At 52.8% G+C, this 15319-nt stretch overlaps 1 long non-coding RNA gene across 3 annotated transcripts in view; it reads right to left on the reverse strand.

Moving 5' to 3' along the window:
• Nucleotides 1-15319, reverse strand: part of LOC132689426 (uncharacterized) — a 55101-nt gene that overhangs the window by 6405 nt on the left and 33377 nt on the right. For 2 of the 3 annotated variants that reach the window (XR_014136339.1, XR_014136338.1), the window contains exon 4: nt 1423-9460. This is a non-coding gene — a long non-coding RNA (uncharacterized LOC132689426). The remainder of the gene's footprint in view (nt 1-1422; nt 9461-15319) is intronic. The other variant, XR_014136337.1, reaches the window with a different exon arrangement.

The raw sequence follows: 15319 nt of genomic DNA on the forward strand, positions 1-15319 counted from the left end.
GTCCAAAGTGTGAACTGTGATCAAGTGTGGAATCTCCGTGGCCGCAGAGAAGGCACCTTGGCAGAGGTGCTCTGGGTTGGACCTGGAGGGGTGGGGTGGCTTTTTGATGGAGCTCAGGGCATTTGAGCAGCAGAGGGATGGGTCACAGCTGTGTCTCGGAAAGGCCACTTTGGTGGCAGGTGGGAAGGTGAAGGAAGGGGTAAGACTGGAGGCAGAAGGGGTGGGGGGTTGAGAGGGCCTGGCCCTGGGCAGCTAATGGGGGAGGCAGGGCGGCCTCCCCTGGCTCCGAATCAAGAACCATCCGTGATGCTGAGACTTAGCGAGGCTGGGGTTGGCAAGGCAGAGCGGGACACGTGGGGCAGGACGGCGTTCTGGGACAGCCCCTTGTGCCAAGGACAGGGGGGATGTGCCAAGCGAGACCTTGGGTGTTCCAGGAACAAGGTGTGGCTGGAGGTGAGACCAGGGATTCCTGGGGACACTCCCCAGGCAGGGCCCTGCACTCGGAGCCAGGCTGAAGGGGGGAGTGGGGCAAAGCTGTGCACCCCAGGGCCGGTCTGCATCCCTTTCCTCCCTGGCTTGTGGAAGTGTGGAAGGCCCTGGGGGCCAGGCCCCGGCGGCTTTGCTTGGAGGGAGGGGGCAGCCCAGGGGGGGGGGTTGGGGGGGAAGCTGGGAGACCACACAGAGGCTCCTGTAGTTGTTCCAGGAAGAGCTGGCCGAGGTTCCAGCCAGGTGGAGAACAACAAGGAGGTCAGCCAACAGGACTTGGAAGTCAATTGGACAGAAGTGCTGGGGCACGGAAGGGTCAGGGTGACCGCAGGGTCTAGCCAAGGGCCAGAGCCAGGCCTTTGACTTGGAGGAACCGAGTCCTGAGTCAGCTAATTACATGATCAAAACAGGCCAGAAGCTTCTGCCAACCCATGGGGTCAGCGAGGTGCCCAGATGGGGAGGGAAGGCCCCGTCCCAGCCTTCCGGACTCGGCTTCCTTCTGGAAAGACGCAAGAAGCCAGAAGCCACAAGGTTGGCAGGCCGTGCCCGCACTGTTCCTCTGGCGGCTGCCGCCACCACTTTGCAGTGTCCCCAGGACCCACCAGGGCGCTCCACTGTCCACCCTCAGACCCCTGCCCCTTTCAAATCTCCAGGATCAGGGCAGGGGCGCCCCCCCCCCCACACACACACACATTCACCACCGCCCTCGAGGCAGAAACTATGAAATCGAGGATAAACCTTGCAGCTGCCACCTTGCCTTCAGACCCCGCTCCTGGGGGGCGTCCTCCCCCATCTAATCCCGTCTCCCCGGATTAGGGGCCGCCGGTGCTTTTCCTGCCCCGCCCCCGCCCCCGCCCCACCCGCACCGAGCGCAAACCTCCCGGCCGGCGGGGCGGTTCGGGCTCTTCCCCTCCGACCCCCTCCCCTGCCTCTCACCCCACCGTCCATCCCCTTCCTTCTCCACCGCGGCCACCGGGCACGAGCGGCTTCCGCCCGGACACCCGCCTCCCCGGGCGCCCCCGCAGCGCGCCCGGGCCGGCCGGCGCCTCTCGGTCGCCTAGAGACGAGCCGCCGCCCCCGTCCAGACCCGCGGCCACGGCCGGAAGTGGCTCCTGCCTGGCGGGCGGCTGCGCGGGGGGGGGGGGGGGGGGGGGGGGTGGAGCGCCCGGTGAGGGCCCGGGAACCCCAGCGCTTCGGCCTGCGGGGCCTCCGCCATCTGTCTGCTTCCACTCCCGCTGTGCAGGCGCGTGCACCTAATCGGGTTGTGCAGCAAAACCCCGCGCCTCGGCCCGACCTCACTGCACGAAAGCAGAAGGGGGGACCCCCACCCCCAGGGCAACCTTTGCACCAAGAGGTGGCCTACGTCGGTTTCACCTCCTGTCTCGGGAGCTCTGCGCTCTGGGCCGCTTGGCCCGCCGGCCGCCCCCTCGCTTTGCCCACGGTGCCCAGTGCCGGCCCAGCCCGGATCCGTTGGGGATGCCTTCCTAGTTCCCACAAGCAGGCCTGCTTCCTGCAGAAGAACCCAGATGCTGTTTATGCAACCTCTCCAGAATCTCAGAGTACTGTACTTTTTAAAGTGATTTGATTCAAAGCACTCATTCTTTAATTAAAGTTCATTTAGCTGCCATCTGTCTGGGTTCAAAATGGCTTCGTGTTTTGCAACTCTAAATGAGGATTGTTATTGGATTTGTAAACACATCCACCAAAAAAAAAAAAATCACAAAACATTTTCAGAAGTAATAAATGAGGAATGTGCAGAAGGAGTGTTACGAGCTGCATCTTAAACGTTCTAATTGCTGGGGAATGTATTCTGGTGGGTACATAATCATTTTATATACAAATCTTTGTACAAAAATCTGGTATCAGTGAAAAGATCAAGATTGTAGAAAATGCCGGAATTATATCTGACTGAAAACAGTAATAAAGCAATAATCAGCGCAGGGACAAAGCTAGGGTGAGGCGGGAGGGGAGGGGAAGGAGGGGCGGCTCTCCAGCACCTGTTCCCCCTGCAGCCTTCCTCCCTCACCGCCCAGGTGCCTCCCTTCTGCTAAGAAGAGGGTGATCCCGAGCTCCAGGGGCAGAGGCTTTGCTAGAATCCTGCAAAGGATCTTCTCTTAAGCAGTCAGAGCTTTACAGGGCACCTGGCTGGCTCAGTCGGTAGAGCCTGTGACTCTTGATCTCAAAATCATGAGTTCAAGCCCCACTCTGGGTACAGAGATAACTTAAAAATAAAAAGCTTATTAAGGGATGTCTACTGAACCACAAGCTGTATAGTCTCCTCCCTGTCACCCAGCCCAGCCAGGATGGAGAGGGACAGTAGCCCTTCACTTATTTTAATTTTGTGGCGCCATATGGAGTGGCTCAGTGAAAGGGAAATGCTCTTTGGGGAAAAAATATTTTTCACTGTGGAAACGGAGGCACGAGGTGAGTGGAGGGGCAGGGCTGCGGGCTGGTAAGTGTCAGGGCGGCGGCTCTCAGAATGTACCACTCCTGTTGGCAACGTCCGGGGTGATGTCTGAGGGTACGAGGTGGGGATGTGGGAAGAAGCTGAGATGTGGATGCAAACAGGACCCGATGGGGGCACCTGGGTGGCTCGGTCGGTTAAGCGACGGACTCTTGCCATTGGCAAGACTTAACAGGTCATGATCTCACAGTTCGTGGGTTCGAGCCCCGCATCAGGCTCTGTGCTGAGGGCGCAGAGCCTGCCTGGGGCTCTGTCTCCCTCCCTCTCTATCCCTCCCCCTCTTGCCCTCTCCCTCAAAATAAATAAAAATAAATACATAAAAATAAATAAAACAAAACAAAACCAGCACCCAGTGACCCTCAGACTCTCTGCATGATTTCGCCTCTGCCTCGTGCTTCTCAGATGCCATGTTCAGAGCTGTCTGCGCTGTGCCGCCTTTCCCGCCTTTCCCTCACGTGGGGTTGGGGGGTCCTTCTTCCATTTCCTCACGCGGCCCCCTCCCTTTCTTCCCAACTCAGCGTGCCACCTCCTCCCGGGTTTACCTTTCACCGAAATGTGCCCTCCTCAAAAGGCCTTTCCAGAACACCCAGTCCAAAGCAGATTGCCCCCACCCCACGATTTTTAAAATTCATTTATTTTTTTTTAATGTTTATTTGTGAGATAGAGACACAGACGCGAGCGGGGGAGGGGCAGAGAGAGAGGGAGACAGAATCCAAAGCAAGTTCCGGGCTCTGAGCTGTCAGCACAGAGCCCAACGCGGGGCTTGAACCCACGAACTGTGAGATCATGACCCGAGCTGAAGTCGGACGCTTAACCGACTGAGCCGCCTGGGTGCCCCCACCCCTGCTTTAAGCTTTATGATGGCGGGGACGGTGTACCCTGGTACTTAGCCCAGAGCCCAGGACAGGAGTACCGCTCGCCGTGGCCTCAGGGATTCACGAATCAATCACACCCATATGCACAAAGAGCAGAGAAGGGATGATCCCTTAGCCCGAAGTCCTCCTACGTGACTCCAGTGACCTCGCCCCCACCTTACCTCCACCTCCGGGATCCATTATGGGGGAACCATGACCGGTGCCTCTGCCTGTTCTGCCATGAAAGCTCGCTTTCTTGATTTCTGGCCACGTGTTTGCACTCCAGAGGCCCGAGATTTCGACACTGAGGTCCCTGAAACAGCTCACCTGAGATGCAGGTGATGGGACTTAGGAGAAACACGAGGTGCCAGAAGAGGCAGAGGAAGCTGCCAGAAGAGGTACCAAAAGCACTCTGCCTTGCTTACGCTTGTTTCTTTACTTTTTGGAGAGAGAGAGAGAACATGCGCACACACACGTGAGCAGGGGAGGGGCAGAGGGAGAGGGAGAGAGAGAGAGGGAGACAGAGAATCTTAAGCAGGCTCCACACTCGGAGCAGAGCCTAAAGTGGGGCTCAATCCCAGGGCGGTGAGGTCATGACCCGAGCTATTAAGAGTCAGACCATTAAATGACTGAGCCACTCAGGTGCCCCGCCTTGGATGCAACTTTTGCAAAAATCATCAAAACATCAAAAATACACTAAATGTTACAACGTCACAGCCTAACGTCAAGCAAGATTGTGTGCACCGTTAATTCTCACAGCCCTGCAAAGTAAACGTTTCTTCCTTTCACAGATGAAGAACCTGAGATTCAGAAAGATCAAGGGTTCGATCCCGGGTGACACGACCGGGAAAAACTGAGCACCAAGCCAGGATTCAAAGCAAAGATTCAAGGCGCACCTGGGTGGCTCAGGCAGAGGAGCACGCGGCCCTTGATCTTGGGATTGTGAGTTCGAGCCCCACACTGGGTGTAGAGATTAATTAAAGGAAAATAAGTAATTTTTTTACTGTTTGTTTATTTTTGAGAGAGAGAGACACACACAGAGCGTGAGTGGCGGAGGGGCAGAGAGAGAAGGAGACACAGAATCCGAGGCGGAGGCTCCAGGCTCTGAGCTGGCAGCACAGAGCCCGTTGTGGGTCTCGAGCTCACGAACCACGAGACGTGACCTGAGCCGAAGTCAGGCGCTTAACGGACTGAGCCACCCAGGTGCCTCCAAAATAAACAGATTTTAGAAAAGAATGTTTAGGGGCACCTGGGTGGCTCAGTCCGTTAAGCGTCTCTTGATTTCGGCTCAGGTCATGATCTCGCGGTTTGTGGGTTTCGAGCCCTGAGTCACATTATCAGTGCAAAGCCTGCTTGGGATTCTCTCTCTCTCTACCCCTCCCCCACCCCTCAAAATAAACATACAAACTTAAAACAAGTGTTTGAAACAAAACAAAAAGCTAAGATTCAAGCCACCAAGACCACCTCAGGGTGGGTCACGCGCTCAACTGCCCTTCCCAGTATGGATGGAAAAGCAGCAGGCAACTTCAGGCTCGGGGAAGCTTCTCTTCCGGTACCCCGCCTTTTTTTAAAGTTTATTATTATTATTGATTTAAGTAATCTCTACACCCGACGGGGGGGGGGGGGGGGGGGGGGGCTCGAACTCATGACCCCAAGATCAAGGGTCGCATGCTCCTCTGACTGAACCAGCCAGGTGCCCCCTGTTTTCCCCTTGTTTAAAGAACACAAGTACAGGGCAGGGTGCCTGGGTGGCCCAGTCAGTTAAGCGGCTGACTCTTGATTTCGGCTCAGGTCATGGTTTCACCGTTCGTGGGTTCAAGCCCCGCATCGGGCTCTGCACTGGCAGTGCGGAGCCTGCTTAAGATTCTCTCTCTCTTTCTCTCCCTGCCCCTCCCTGCTCACTCACTCTCTCTCTCAAAAATAAACAAATAAAGGGGCGCCTGGGTGGCTCTGTCGGTTAAGCATCCGACTTCAGCTCAGGTCATGATCTTGCATTTCATGAGTTCAAGCCCCGTGTTGGGCTCCGTGCTGACAGCTCAGAGACTGGAGCCTGCTTCGAATCCTGTGTCTCCCTCCCCTGCTTGTGCTCTCTTTCTGTCTCTCAAAAAATGAATAAATGTTAAAAAAAATTTTTTTAAGTAAACATTAAAAAAAACAAACACACACAGGTACACTGGAAAAGGAAGAAATGGGTACCAGCTAGTTCGGGCTTGCTCAGACCAGACACTGCTCTCAGTCCGCAGGAAAGGAACATCATCAGGAGGCCACAGCTGGAGGGACCAGAGGCACACACTCGTACACACACATACAGTCACACTCACACACACTCGCACGTACACGGTCACACACACAGGCACACGCTCACCCACACTTAAAAACTTGTTAGAGGAGGTGTCGCAATCCACGACTGCAGTGTAGAGCCCCGCTTGAGGATATTGAGAAATTGGCTTCTGAAAAAGAAAATGCGGCATCGAGGAGCTGACCTGAGCCACAGCTCTGAGTATGCGCCACCCCTGCTAATGCTCACCCCTTCCAGCCTCTGCTGCCCCAGGAGGAAATCCACGGGCCTCACCCTGGCACCCGAGGCCCGGCCACCAGCTCCTTCTGTATCTCCCGCTGTGCCTTGAGCTCCAGCCAAACCAATGTCCTCACTGTTCTCAGAACATTCTAGAGCCTCTTGTACCCCCACGCCTCTGCCCAGGCCTTCTGCCTGGCTGGCCCTTCCCCTTTCCTTTGCTTGACAAGGGGCCGCCCCGCTTTATGATCCAACAGAAAGGTCCTCCCAAGGCCAGCCCAGCCCAGCAGGTGCTCTCAACGCCACGTGCCATTGTCCCCTGAAAAAGCTATTGAAGGCCTGGCCTAAAACAGAAGCTCCTAATATCTCCTAAATATCCTCCAGCTAAAAGAATGTTCTTTTGTTCCCTGCAGGCTTGCAGATGTCACGCTATGAAGTCTCTGAGATACAGGACTTCCATCCTTCTTCAAGCCTGCTTTTTTTTCCCTTTAACCCACCCTACCATGCTGTACTATTTATTTATTTTTTAAGTGTACTTATTTGTTTTGAGAGGGAGCACGCGAACGAGAGAGGGGCAGAGAGAGACGGGGGGAGAGAACCCCAAGCAGGCCCCGCAGTGTCAGGCTGGGGCCCGACACAGGGCTCAATCTCACGGATCCTGAGATCGTGACCTGAGCCAAAATCAGGAGTTGGATACTTAACAGACTGAGCCACCCAGGCACCAACCCCCGCAGGACCTGTTTACTTTATAACTGGTGTAACTTCACCCATTTCACCCACCGCCCACCTCTGACAACCGCCTATCTGTTCTCTGTATCCAGGATTTTAGTTCTTTTTTTTTTTTTTTTTTAATGTTTATTTTTGAGAGACAGACAGAGACAACGTGTGAGCTGTGGTGGGACAGAGAGAGAGAGGGAGACACAGAATCCGGGGCAGGCTCCAGGCTCTGAGCTGTCCGCACAGAGCCTGATGCGGGGCTCGAACCCACAAACCGTGAGATCATGACCTGAGCTAAAGTCGGTTGCTTACCCAACTGAGCCACCCAGGCACCCCTAGGACTTTGGTTCTTGAGAGTTTGGGGACTTTTGTTGTTGTTGTTTTAGATTGTGCATATAAATGAGATCAGACGGTATTTTTCTCTCTCTGATCTACCTCACTTAGCCCAATGCCCTCAAGGTCCACCCATGTTGTCACAAATGCCAGGATTTCCTCCTTTTTTACTGCTGATTAACATTTCATTGTATATACACACCACATTCTCTTTCTTTCTCTCTTCCTTCCTTTCTTTCTTTCTTTTTAGTAATCTGTACACCCAATGTGGGACTCCAACTCACAACCCCGAGATCAAGAGTCGCGCGCTTCAGCCACTGAGCCAGCCAGCGCCCCTCCACCACATTTTCTGCAGCCATCCACTCATCGATGGACACGTAGGTTGCTTCCGTGTCTCGGCTACTGTGAATGATGCTGCAGTGAACACGGGCTGTCCGCATCTTTTCAAGTCAGTGTTCTTATTTCCTTCAGAGAAACACTCAGAACTTCCTCACCGTTTTCCACAGTGGCTGCACCAATTTGCATTCCCACCGACGGTGCACGAGGGGTCCGTTGTCTCCACACCCCCGCCAACGCTGGCTGCCTTTGGTCTTCTTGATACAAGCCGTCCTAACAGGCAGGCGGTGAGATCTCACTGTGGTTTTGATTTGCATTTCCCTGATGGTGAGCGACGCTGAGCACTTTTTCGCGTACCTGTTGGCCACCTGCATATCTTCTTTGGAAAAATGTCTATTCAGATCCTGTGCCCACTTTTTTAATTGGATTTTTTTTTTTTTTTTTTTTTTTTTTGGCTACTGAGTTGTAAGAGTTCTTTATATATTTTGGATATTAATTCCTCATCAGATATACGATTTGCAAATATATTCTCCCATTCAGTAGGTTGCCTCTTGGTTTTTTTGGTCTCTGATGCTTTGTCCTTCCCCACAAGCTCTCCCTGCTCTACCCTCCTGTGTGGTCCTGTAATTGGCCAGCTCTGTGGCTGCAGTCTGCTTCTGTCTCCTTTGCTTCTGGGACTTTCTTTTTCTCTTTCTTTTACTCCCGCCCCACCTCCTAACAAGAGATGCTCCTAGGGCACCTCGACAAATATATATTTTTAATTTTATTACTTTTCAAATGTTTATTCATTTTTGAGAGGGGAGGGAGAGGGGGACGGAGAACCCGAAGCGGGCTCCGTGCCGACAGCAGCGAGGCCGACGCAGGGTTCGAACTCACAAACCGCAAGATCGTGACCTGAGCCGAAGTCAGACAATCAACCACCTGAGCCATCCAGGCACCCCAAATATATGTTTGGGTTTTTTTTAAAGAGAGAGAGGCCCCTGGGTGGCTCAATCGGTTGAGCTTCTGACTCTTGATTTGGACTCAGGTCATGATCCCAGGGTTGTGGGATTGAGCCCTGCCTCAGGCTCCACACTGAGAACGGAACCTGTTCACAGATTCTCTTTCTCTCTGGGGCACCTGGGTGGCTCAGTGGGTTAAGCGTCCGACTTTGGTTCAGGTCATAATCTCACAGTTTGTGAGTTCGAGCCCCACATCAGTCTCTGCGCTGACAGTGCAGAGCCTGCTTGGGATTCTCTCTGTCTCCCTCTCTCTGCTTCTCTCTGCCTCCCTCCCCCCCACCAAATCAGTAAATAAAAAGATTCTGACTGTGCTCTCTCTCTCTCTCTCTCTCTCTCTCTCAAATAATAAAATAAAATAAAATAAAGTGAAGAAAGAGAGATGTTCCCAGTGCTCTGGGTGAGCTCCCACTTGTCACACCCATTACCTGAGGGGTTTCTCCTCTCCGGGACCTTGGGTGTCCTCAGGGTGTCCTCAGGGCCTCAGCACCTTGGTTCCCTGGATCCAAAGGAAGAGAACGGTTGGAAGAAAATCTGCAAACAGGGAAGGGACTGCAGTGGTTGGGGAGTTCCCTGGTGTGACTTCGGTACGTTCGTGAGACACGGCCTCCTGGGTTGGCTGTCAGGGGCGGGAGGTTGAAGTGACCACGGTGTCTTCCCAAAAGGCCGTGAGCCCACGGGACAGACAATTCGTTGGCTCATCTGGCCACGACACAAGCATCAGCCACGTGCTTTGCCAAGACCCGGAGCCTCCTGCCTGGGATGGACAAGAAGCAGGGGAAACAGCAGACTCCCAACCGCAAATGCAGCCCAGAGCCGGGAAGGAACATGAACGGGGTGTAGGGACCAAGGCTGGGGTCCGCCAGGCCAAGGGCACGAGGAAGACAAATCCCCCCGGAAAGAGGAAGCACAGAATGGTCCCTGAGATTGGGCGGGGGGGGGAGGTGCGGTGCAGGCGAGAGGCCTGCCTTCTGCGAAGGTGGTGAGCGCTGGGTGAAGGGGAGAGGGCCGTGAGGCTGGAGAGGTGAGCAGAGGCGAGACTTCACCGGGGGGCCTGGAGGACACAGCCAGAGTCCATCTGGTCAGGGGAGCAACAGATTGCAATTTATGTTTGGTTTTGTTTTAATTTTTTCATTTAACATTTATTTATTTATTTATTTATTTATTTATAAATGTTTATTTATTTGAGAGAGAACAGGGCAGGGGCAGAGAGAGAGAGGGGGAGAGAAAGAGAGAATCCCAAGCAGGCTCTGCCCTCAAAGCACGGACCCGACTTGGGGCTCGACCCCACGCATCGTGCCATCATGACGGGAGCTGAAATCAAGAGTCGGGAGCTTCACCGTCTCAGCCACCCAGGCGCCCGGCCCAAAGCACATTTCTTGCAGAGCTTCCTGGGGTATCCTGAACTGATTTAAAGGGAACAAAAGAATAAGAACAAACAGCCACTGTCAGGCCAGGAGATAACCTAATCATATCAGGGGCAACAAATCAGTGACAAAACTCCCAGGGCTGATTCAACATCAAGATCGACCTGACACACATTCCTGAGTTATCTTTACAGGATCAAAACTCTGGCTCGGGGCGCCTGAGGGGCTCAAGTCAGTTAAGTGTCCGACTCTTGATTTCAGCTCGGGTCACGATCTCACGGTTTGTGGGATCGAGCCCCGCATCAGGCTCTGTGCTGACGCAGAACTCTCAAAGTAAATAAATAAACATTTTAAAAAAATAAGTAATAAAAATAAATAAAACTCAAACGTAGTCACAGAATTGGCAAGGCCGACCCTTGCTGGCCCTCGTGCCTTCGACCCTGGACAGACAGATCACCTTAAGACGACCTGCCCTATTTCCCGGCTGAATCCCCCGCTGCACAAGCCCCTTCACGAATCTATATGCATCCTTGGCTTAAAACTTCCCAGTTCTGTGGTTTGAGGAGACACCACTTTGGGAGACGGTCCCAGGGTCCTCATTTACTTGTTGCAAGGAATACCCTTCCCTTCTTTGGCTTCGTTGTGTCTTTTGGCTTCGATGCCCACCAAGAGGCAGACCCAGTTATGGGTAACACTAGGACGGCAGTTGTAAAGAATAAAACAGAGAATAACAAGTGTTGGTGGGCATGTGTGAGAACTAGAACTTTCACGCATTGCTGGCAGGAACATAAAATGGTGCAGCCACGAGGGGAAACAAGTTCTCAGAAGGCTAAACATAGAATCATCACATGAGGGGCGCCTGGGTGGCTTGGTCGGTTAAGCGTCTGACTTTGGCTCAGGTCACGATCTCACGGTTCGTGGGTTCGAGCCCTGCGTCGGGCTCCGTGCTGATGGTGCAGAGCCCACTTGGGGTCCTCCGTCCCACCCTCTCTGCCCCTCTCCTGCTCGTGCTTTCTCTCAAAAATAAACATTTAAAAATAAATAAATAAATAAACAAACTTAGGGGGAAAAAAGTTAAAAAAAAAAATCATCATATGACCCGGTGGGATAGTGTTATATAATCAAATATATATATATTTCGGCCTTCACCTGCATTCCTGGTACCAACACCTAAAACCCTGGGAACTTTCTGGTAACACTGGAGTTTAGTTAATGAGGTGGCTTTTGGAAAGCCCCTAAGGATGGCCACATCCGACTCCCAGGGAAGGGAGGGGGCTAGAGACTGAATTAATTATCAGTGAAAGCCTTCCTAAACACTGGGGCACATGAGTGGCTCAGTTGGTTGAGCGGCAGACTCTTGATTTCAGCTCAGGTCATGATCTCGGTTCGTGAGATCGAGCCCCACATTTGGCTCCACGCTGACAGTGCACACAGCATGCTTCTGATTCTCTCTCTCCCTTTCTCTCTGCCTCTCCCCCCCACCCCCAACACACTCGCTCTCTCTCAAAATAAATGAATAAACTTAAAAATATGGGGCGCCCAGGTGGCTCAGTCAGTTAAGCAGCCGACTTCGGCTCAGGTCATGATCTTGCGGTTTGTGAGTTCGAGCCCTGCGTCGGGCTCTGTGCTGACGGTTCAGAGCCTGAAGCCTGCTTTGGATTCTGTGTCTCCTTCTCTCTCTACCCCTCCGCCACTCATGCTCTGTCTCTCTCTCTCCCAAAAATAAATAAAAACATTTATAAATAGATATATAGATAGATAGATAGATAGATAGATAAAATCCCAACAGTATGCGTTCACAGCCCTTCCAGTTGGTGGACAAGAATGCATCCACATGGGTGGGTGACCTTCCCCAAACTCCACGGGGACAGAAGCTCCTCACCCTATGTATCTCTTCACCTGGCTGTTCATTTATGTCCTTAAATATCCTTTGTAATAAATCCAGAAATTTAATAAGTAAACTGTTTTCCCGAGTTCTGTGAGCCACTCTGGCAAATGCCCGAACCCGAGGAAGGGGTCACAGAAACCTCCGGTTTATAGCTGGCCCATCAGAAGCGCAGGTGTCTGAACTGGGGGTGGTCCTATAGGACCGAGCCCTCAGCCTCTGGGATCTGATGTTAACTGCGAGTCAATAGTGTCAGCATTGAGTTAAATTGTAGGACATCCTGCCGGCATCTGAGAATTGTTTGGTTTTGGAAAACCCCCTCACATCCGATGAGCGGAAGTGTAGCATATTGTAGTCGAGAACAGAGTTGTTCTTCTTACCCAGCAGTACCCACTCTGGGGAGCCGAAAGGCAGAAACAACCCAAGTGCCCACCAACAGATGAATTGATAAGCCAGATATGGCCTCTACAGGGACACAATGGAACATTATTCACCCATAAAAAGGGATGAAGCTCTGATACATGCTTCCACAGGAATGCTCTTTGAAAACACTATGCCGAGGGGCGCCGAGATGGCTCAGTTGAAAGAGCCTGTGACTCTTGATCTCAGGGTGGTGAGTTCAAGCCTCATGTTGGATGTAGAGATTACTTAAATAAATAAAAACTTAAAAAAAAAAAGTATGCTGAGTGAAAGCAGTCAGACACAAAAGGACAGATTGGATGTGGTTCCACTTGAATGAGGTATTGAGAACAGGAAAATTCATAGAGACAGCAAGTACATTAGAGGTGACCAGGGGCTGGGAGGGAAGGGAAAAGAGAGGAGAATTATTGTTTCAAGCAATTTTTTAATGCTTATTTATTTTTGAGAGAGAGAGAGAGAGAGAGAGAGAGAGAGAGAGAGAGAGAATCCGAAGCAGGCTCTAGGCTCCGAGCTGTCAGCACAGAGCTGGATGCGGAGCTCAAACTTGTGAACTGCGAGATCATGACCTGAACCGAAGTCGGACACCCAACTGACTGAGCCACCCAGGCGCCCCAAGAGGAGAATTATTGTTTAATGGGTACAGAGTTTCTGTTTGGAATGATGGAAAAGCTCTGGAAATAGGGGCGATGGTTGTATCACATTGTGAATATATTTCATGCCACTGAGTTGTACTCCTAAATGGTAAATGTTATGTTATATATATTTTTACCACAATTTAAAAAAACCAAAACTTTTTTTTTCTTTTTTTTAAAGCATCCCGACTGCTGTGTGGAGGTGAATGGTGGCTCCCCTGGTCATCAAAATCAAATTCCCTCCTTCCATTTTCTCCCGCCATGGGAACATGCTGGGAAAAACAGGTAGTATTAACAACACCCTGGGTCTGCCCTTCAAAGACTCCCACCTCTGTCTTGTCCTCAGCCCACCAGGAGATGTGAAGCCCCTGGACACCTAGGTGGGCATCTGAAAGATGCAAGCTTGCCTTGATCAACCCAACCCAGCTGGTCCAGGGAAAGCAAGTCCCCCAGAACACTTCACTGCTCTTGAAGCTCACAGCCACCATTCTGGGGCCACCGGACAAGGCATGGATGGCCACGTGGAGGGCTTTCAGTTGAGGACGGCAGCACCACGACAGCCAATGCCCCTGGGAGGGAGCCCTCCCAGATCCCCGAGCAGCCATTGGGTACCAGGAAGAGGGAGAGGGCAGGTGCAGGGACTGAGTAGCTCTCCCTTGGAAGGAGGGAAGTGGAAATTCCATATTCCCGGATCATGGGGATCCGTTTTCATGTCTATATCCTCCGCATGCCATCAGCCAGCCAGCTGCTTAAGGGCTCCTCTCTGAGACTTGGTCTGGCACACAGCAGGGGTACGTGTGGGTGCTTGGGACAAATGTGATGAGTGAGTGAGTGCTGGAGGCCACAGATGCCAGCGAGGGAGCCCAGGGAGGCCCAGCCACTGCCCAGGGTGACCCACAGGAAGTTGGTGGCTGAGCCAGGGATTGGCACCGGGTACCTCTCCCAGCCCTGCCCTCTCCCCTGGGGCCTCAGTCTCTGGCCCTCGGGGGTGGGAGGGGAGGAACAGCTGTGGAGTCACACACCGGCTGGGCTCTCTCTCTCCATGGGGAGTTTTTTCTTTCCTGCCGTCTTCTCTCCTCCCTCTCTTCCCTTTCTGGAACATCTGATTAGAGAACTTTGAAAGCTGAGCCGTCTTAGGATCAGGTTGCCAGATTTAGCAAATAAAAATACAGGATGTTCAGTTAAATGGAAATTTTAGATAAGCGACAAAGAATTCTTTAGTGTAAATCTGTTCCGTGTGATATCTGGGTCATAACCCAGTTCAGGAAAATGGCGCCTTCCCCTCCATGGGCTCCCCCTGCACGTGGCCGGGCCGCCCGGCTGAGCCGCTGTTCCTCCCATGGCACACCTTGGACCAAACCCGGAGGCTCTCTGCTAGGTCCCAGCCTGTCTGAGCTTCCGAGAGCAGGAGCAAGCCAGACACCTGCTGCAAGATGTTGCAAAAGAAATGGGGAAGCTGTTCAGACAGGGGAGAGAACAGGAAACCCCTGGGGCCACAAGAGAGGAAATCAGTGCGGTGGGGGGGACGGGGGAGGGAGGCGGGTCCACGACAGCAGCCCTGTCGCCCCCACCCCCAACCCCTTGGCTGCACGGGGGCCCAGCACAGAATAGGAGCCATGAAGGCTCCAGGAAGCAAAGAGCCACTGACTAAGAAGACATATGTCACGTCCACAGTCAGCTGCACGACACTGTGATTTGGTCCAGACGCCCGGTTCCTATGTGCCTCAGCCCTGCTCAGGTGCCTGTACGGTGGGATCCAGCTACAAGCCCAGGTCCTCGGAGCAGGGAAGGTGACTGAGGCCTGTTCCTGAAAAGACGGACCCATCTCTGGGGAGCCCGGGACCAGCGCCCTGTGCCAGAGCCGTGCTAGGTCACAGGCCAGGGCCCTGCCTTGCATCCCTTGGCCCCGGACCCCAGACCCCAGCTTCCCTGTCTGTTTCCCTTCTCTGCCGGGCTGCAACTGTGCCTCCAGGCCTCCTGGTGGGGTCCCGATGATCTCCTGAGTATCTGGCCCTCCATACCAAGGCCTGTGCAACAAATCTGAAGCTTGTAGTGTTGGCTCAAACTGCAGAACTATACCAAATATTCCATTTGCTCAGCCTGTCCACTCCTAGCTCCCTGCATTATGGGAGGCACCGGCCCAGTCACTGAGGACTGGCTTTGCCTTGAACTTGAGCTTGAGCTGGTCGAGTGATAACCAGTAATTCCAGAATGCTATTGTACACTTTCTCTTTCTTTCTCTCTCATATGTACTATATAATTATGTATTATATATAAATATATTATATACATGTGTAAATATTATATATATG

The sequence above is a fragment of the Panthera onca genome, chromosome E3 (assembly GCF_046562875.1).
Source record: "Panthera onca isolate mPanOnc1 chromosome E3, mPanOnc1 haplotype 2, whole genome shotgun sequence".
NCBI lineage: Eukaryota > Metazoa > Chordata > Mammalia > Carnivora > Felidae > Panthera > Panthera onca.